The 6,275-nt window shown below is 60.5% G+C and overlaps 1 protein-coding gene across 1 annotated transcript in view; it reads left to right on the top strand.

Moving 5' to 3' along the window:
• Positions 1–6,275, top strand: part of LOC106726663 — a 59,278-nt gene that overhangs the window by 3,619 nt on the left and 49,384 nt on the right. The gene's annotated exons all lie outside the window — the stretch shown is intronic.

Raw genomic sequence — 6,275 nt, 5'->3', positions numbered from 1 at the left:
CCCAGGCCTCGGGGAGAACGGAGGCTGAGGGTCTCAGGAGCCGGTTCAGCCGCACTAAACGCGTGAGAACACGAAGCCACCAGAGTCTCCGCTGAGGCGTCTGGACGAGGCCAGAGGAGGGCCAGGGAGACAGGCCAGCCCGATGGTCCCCCAGAGCCCCGACGGGCACCGTGGCGGGGCCTCTCCCCCTGACTCGCCGGGCACCCACAGTCCCCGGACCCTGTCTGTCAGAGTTTTCAGATGACGTTTGGAATTAGAGTCCATGTTTTATTTTATTTATTATTATTTGTAATTATTTTATTGATTTCAGAGGAAGGGAGAGGGAGAGAGAGAAAACATCAGGTTTTATTTATTATTATTTGTAATTATTTTATTGATTTCAGAGGAAGGGAGAGGGAGAGAGAGATAGAAACATCAGGATGAGAGAGAATCAGTGATTGGCTGCCTCCTGCTCATCCCACACTGGGGATCGAGCCCACAACCCGGGCATGTGCCCTGACCAGGAATAGAACCCTGACCTCCTGGTTCATAGGTCGATGCTCAACCACGGAGCCACCTGACCAGACAGAACCAGTATTTTATAAGCTTCAGCTTCTGCTGGGTTTGGAGACTAACTGGGTTCTTGAATTCAAGGTGACGTTTGGGGTCCTTTTCCTGAACCTGTGACGCAGGGAGACAGGCGGCGGGCGTCCGGCTATCACTCGGGACCTCAGTCCTCTCTTCCGGAGCCGCAGCCGGGAAGGTGACCTGCCCGCGGGCCCACCTGCCTCCTCGACGGGGCGCAGCTGCCCTCTGCTGGCCGCAGGCCACACCCGCAGGAGTGCTCCCTTGGCCACACCGTCTCCCCAGTCCCACGTGACAAAGTGGCCTGGGTCGAAGTGCGAGAACTTCAATAGAATCTTCGACTGTGTCCTCTGGAAATTGGAATAAAATCCTTAGAGTAATTAAGTTCAAAAATCGGACTGCAATTCACTCTCATTGCCTTTAATACTCACCTAACAGGAGGTCGGCTCCTTCGTGGCTTTTGCCATGTGACTACCTGTGTTTTTGTGTGTTTGCTTTGGTTACAGCACATGCGTGTTTTCATGAATGTATATATATATGATTTGGGAAGTAAGGTCTCTCTCTATATTTTTAGGGTGCCTATTTTAGGACAATTTTAAGGGCATGATAACTAATAAAGAAGAGATTTTACTTTAAAAGATGAGATATAATTGCCCGGCCAGTGTGGCTCAGTGGTTGAGCATCGTCCCATAAACCATGAGGTCAGGGTTCCATTCCCGGTCGGGACACAGGCTTGGGCTGCAGGCTTGATCCCCAGTGTGTGTCGTGCAGGAGGCAGCTGATCCATGATTCCCCCTCATCATTGATGTTTCTCTCTCTCTCTCTCTCTCTATCTCTCTCTCTTCCTCTCCCTTCCTTTCTCTAAAATCAATAAAATGTATTTAAAAAAATAAAAGATGAGATAAATCTACTCACCAGGAACTTTCTGAAGCCCTAAAGCAGCGGCTCTCAACCTGTGGGTCGCGACCCCTCTGGGGGTCGAACGATCCTTTCACAGGGGTCACCTAAGACCATCGGAAAACACATATATAATAACATATTGTTTTTGTGACTAATCACTATGCTTTAATTATGTTCCATTTGTAACAATGAATTTGGGGGTCATCACATGAGGAGCTGTGTTAAAGGGTCGCGGCGTTAGGAAGGTTGAGAACCGCTGCTCTAAAGGTAAGGCATCTCCTGTCTCTAACTTTCTAAATTCTGGGTCTATGGGAGCTTGTCTCCCTGATGGTGAGGACGACGGAGGGGCTGTGGGTGTGGGCGAGTCGGGCTTCGTGGGGAATCGTTACTGCCTCTGGTCTGCACAGCGTGACGGATGGGGGTGGGGGTGGAGACACCTGCCGAGGCCGACAGCCCATTGGGTGCGGACACTCGGGAGTGTGGCCTTTCTGTCGGGGAAAGCCTTCTCCACGAGCTCGGTCAGCGACGGCCCTGCCTCCCACTGACTCCCGTCCAACCAGCAGCTGCACATGGCCCTGGACCCAGGCGGTGCCGAGGGCTGGGGATCCAGGGGCCCTGGGGGCTGGGGATGGGCCGGGATCTGGCCAGTGTCAAGAGCTGGGGATGGGCCGGGATCGGGCGGTGCCAAGGGCTGGGGATCCAGGGGCCCTGAGGGCTGGGGATGGGCCGGGACCCAGGCGGTGCCGAGGGCTGGGGCTCAGGGGCAGGGCCTGGCACCTGCTGTCCAGGGGGCACCCGGCACTAAGGAGGCTGAGGCTCGCTCGGGAGGCAGAGCTGTGGTTGGAGGCCCGTCGTCCACCGTCCGCCTCACTTCCCTTTTGAGTCATTTCCTTGCTCAGAGGAAATCATTCGAACGAGGGTGAGAATCTTGTTCCGCTGCCTGTTTAAGGAGGAAGTGTCTGGGTGCAGAGCTGCAGGCACCCGAGGGCGCGGGGACCAGGCACCGAAGACCCCCTCAGACGGGCACTCACGGGCCTGGCCCTCATGTCTGAGCTCTGGTCCCACCGCACACACGTGTGGAATAAAACTTGATGGGACAGAATCCTTACGAAGGTCTCGAAGGGTTTGCAGGAGAAAACACAGTCACAGGCACCCGTGGAGCAGATTTCTCCCCACCCAGCTCCCGGGCTCCCCAACCGGCTCACGGGCTCCCCATCCGGCTCACGGGCTCCCCGTCCAGCTGACAGGCTCCCTGTCCAGCTAACAGGCTCCCCACCAGGCTCTGCGCGGAGGCTGCGCAGGGAAAAGTAGGTCCCCAAAGAGCCCCCGTCCGGCTGGGCCGTCAGCAAAGATACGAGCACACGCCAGTCACTTGCACCAGCAGAGTGACAGCCGCTGGCTGCGTTCGATGGGCAGGCGCTGTGCTCAGCCCACCGGTCGGTACTGTGTTCAGTCCCACACGCTCCCCGCTGGTCTGCATCACCCCCGTGTCACAGTAGAGGATAGTCCGAGAGGTGTGGTGATGTTTCGGGTCACGGAGCTGGGAAGGGACAGAGCAGGGCGTGGACCCCAAGGCCCCGACCTCAGCCACTGACCCGGCCTCGGCCCTGGCTGCACGTGGACAGTCAGGAGGCGACTCCAGGCCCCGCGTTGGAACCCGGTTGGCTGAGGCCCGTGTTTTCTAGAAGCTGCTGGTCCCCACCGGCCGCGCTGAGCTGGCCCAGGGCCGGGCAGGAGGAGGGCCGCCGGCTCTGCCCACGAAACCGGCAGTGAGACCCCGAGAGGCAGCCTCACTGGGTTGTGACTTCCCCATTTGCCGGCTGACATGTGAGCTGCGGGGGGGGTGGGGGAGGGGGCGGCTGCAGCCTCCTGGGGTCACGGGAGGGCGGAGGGACCGTGTCTGGGAGGCACCTGTGTCTGGGCGGGCTCTGCCCACCTGGGCCGAGTGGGCAGCTGTGGGGTCAGACGGCCTGTGACCTCGGGGTGGAGTCACTGTGGGGAGAGCCATGGCCTCAGTGTCCCTGGGCAGGGAAGCGGTTAAGAAACGTCACCGGAGAGACGACCGGGTAACCCAGGAAAGAGGCCTGTGTGGATGGAGCGTCGGCTGCGGACTGAAGGGTCCCGGGTTCGATTCCCGGTCAGGGCACAGGCCCGGGTTGCAGGCTCGATCCCCAGTGGGGGGCGTGCAGGAGGCACCGGTCCATGATTCTCTCTCATCATGGATGCTTCTCTCTCCCTCCCTCTCCCTCCCGCTTCCTCTCTGAAACCAACAAAAATGTACGTCCTTTTGAAATGCCCGAGGGGAGTTTAGGGATGTGGGGATGTTGACGTGAAAGGGTGGCTTTTCCAGGCAGCACCTGAGGCTGCAGAGCGGGGAGCTCTGGGGGGAACCAGGGGCGGTGCTTTCAGCGGACCCCAGTGGGAGCCCCCTTCACAGCCCTGGCCCCTCAGCCCGGCTTCCTCCCGGGGCCCCCAGCACCGTGGCTTCACAGCCGGGGACACCGCGGAGGGTTAAAGGCATTTGCAAATTCAAATTTAGAACACTGTTCCGGAGGGATTGCGAGACATTTAGTGAGAAAGTGTTTGTTACAATGACCAGGGCGCTGCGCCGTCTCGGCGTCCGCGCAGCAGGCGGGACGCGCACACACTTGCATTTACCAACAAGCCACGGAGAGGAGAATGACTCACGGAGACGAGATGGCGTGAGAATGACAGGGCCTCGGCTCCTCCCCCACAGGGTCCGCCCTGGATGGCCCTGCGGGGCTGCGGTGTGGCCATGTCACGGCAGCCGCACGCCCGGGGACCGGGAGGCCCCGCGTCCTGTCTGGATCTGCGGCTGTTTCGTGCAGCAGCCGAAGAAAGTGCTGGCGAACAAGGTGAAGAATGACGTCCGTTTTGCTGATGATTTGGTCTCTCCCTTCAGCGCAGTCTCGAGGTTTCTCTTTGTCCGGATCCTGACAAAGGTCCCGGGGCCCCCACGAGCCAGGGCGGGGCGTCCACCGTCCGCCTCACTTCCCTTTTGAGTCATTTCCTTGCTCAGAGGAAATCATTCGAACGAGGGTGAGAATCTTGTTCCGCTGCCTGTTTAAGGAGGAAGTGTCTGGGTGCAGAGCTGCAGGCACCCGAGGGCGCGGGGACCAGGCACCGAAGACCCCCTCAGACGGGCACTCACGGGCCTGGCCCTCATGTCTGAGCTCTGGTCCCACCGCACACACGTGTGGAATAAAACTTGATGGGACAGAATCCTTACGAAGGTCTCGAAGGGTTTGCAGGAGAAAACACAGTCACAGGCACCCGTGGAGCAGATTTCTCCCCACCCAGCTCCCGGGCTCCCCAACCGGCTCACGGGCTCCCCATCCGGCTCACGGGCTCCCCATCCAGCTGACAGGCTCCCTGTCCAGCTAACAGGCTCCCCACCAGGCTCTGCGCGGAGGCTGCGCAGGGAAAAGTAGGTCCCCAAAGAGCCCCCGTCCGGCTGGGCCGTCAGCAAAGATACGAGCACACGCCGGTCACTTGCACCAGCAGAGTGACAGCCGCTGGCTGCGTTCGATGGGCAGGCGCTGTGCTCAGCCCACCGGTCGGTACTGTGTTCAGTCCCACACGCTCCCCGCTGGTCTGCATCACCCCCGTGTCACAGTAGAGGATAGTCCGAGAGGTGTGGTGATGTTTCGGGTCACGGAGCTGGGAAGGGACAGAGCAGGGCGTGGACCCCAAGGCCCCGACCTCAGCCACTGACCCGGCCTCGGCCCTGGCTGCACGTGGACAGTCAGGAGGCGACTCCAGGCCCCGCGTTGGAACCCGGTTGGCTGAGGCCCGTGTTTTCTAGAAGCTGCTGGTCCCCACCGGCCGCGCTGAGCTGGCCCAGGGCCGGGCAGGAGGAGGGCCGCCGGCTCTGCCCACGAAACCGGCAGTGAGACCCCGAGAGGCAGCCTCACTGGGTTGTGACTTCCCCATTTGCCGGCTGACATGTGAGCTGCGGGGGGGGTGGGGGAGGGGGCGGCTGCAGCCTCCTGGGGTCACGGGAGGGCGGAGGGACCGTGTCTGGGAGGCACCTGTGTCTGGGCGGGCTCTGCCCACCTGGGCCGAGTGGGCAGCTGTGGGGTCAGACGGCCTGTGACCTCGGGGTGGAGTCACTGTGGGGAGAGCCATGGCCTCAGTGTCCCTGGGCAGGGAAGCGGTTAAGAAACGTCACCGGAGAGACGACCGGGTAACCCAGGAAAGAGGCCTGTGTGGATGGAGCGTCGGCTGCGGACTGAAGGGTCCCGGGTTCGATTCCCGGTCAGGGCACAGGCCCGGGTTGCAGGCTCGATCCCCAGTGGGGGGCGTGCAGGAGGCACCGGTCCATGATTCTCTCTCATCATGGATGCTTCTCTCTCCCTCCCTCTCCCTCCCGCTTCCTCTCTGAAACCAACAAAAATGTACGTCCTTTTGAAATGCCCGAGGGGAGTTTAGGGATGTGGGGATGTTGACGTGAAAGGGTGGCTTTTCCAGGCAGCACCTGAGGCTGCAGAGCGGGGAGCTCTGGGGGGAACCAGGGGCGGTGCTTTCAGCGGACCCCATCATTACAAAGCAGCCCTTGCGCCTCCTCTGAGCACGTGGCTGAGTCCCTATAGGGACCCCACATCCAGGTTTGAGCAGGGAATGAGGTGAGGGGTCAGGAAGGCGACTCCCACACCTTTTCGTCGCCATCATGAGCTACCCGTTAGGGCCGTCCTTTGAGAGGAGTGACGTGCGGCGATGCGGCCGCTGCCGGCGTGGCCAGGGCTGGGTGCAGACACCCACCTTCCCTGCAGGCCCCCAGGCGCCCTCTG

This window comes from Myotis brandtii, unplaced genomic scaffold (genome assembly GCF_000412655.1).
Source record: "Myotis brandtii unplaced genomic scaffold, ASM41265v1 scaffold1077, whole genome shotgun sequence".
Lineage (NCBI taxonomy): Eukaryota > Metazoa > Chordata > Mammalia > Chiroptera > Vespertilionidae > Myotis > Myotis brandtii.
This window is presented reverse-complemented; position numbering and strand designations above follow the sequence as displayed.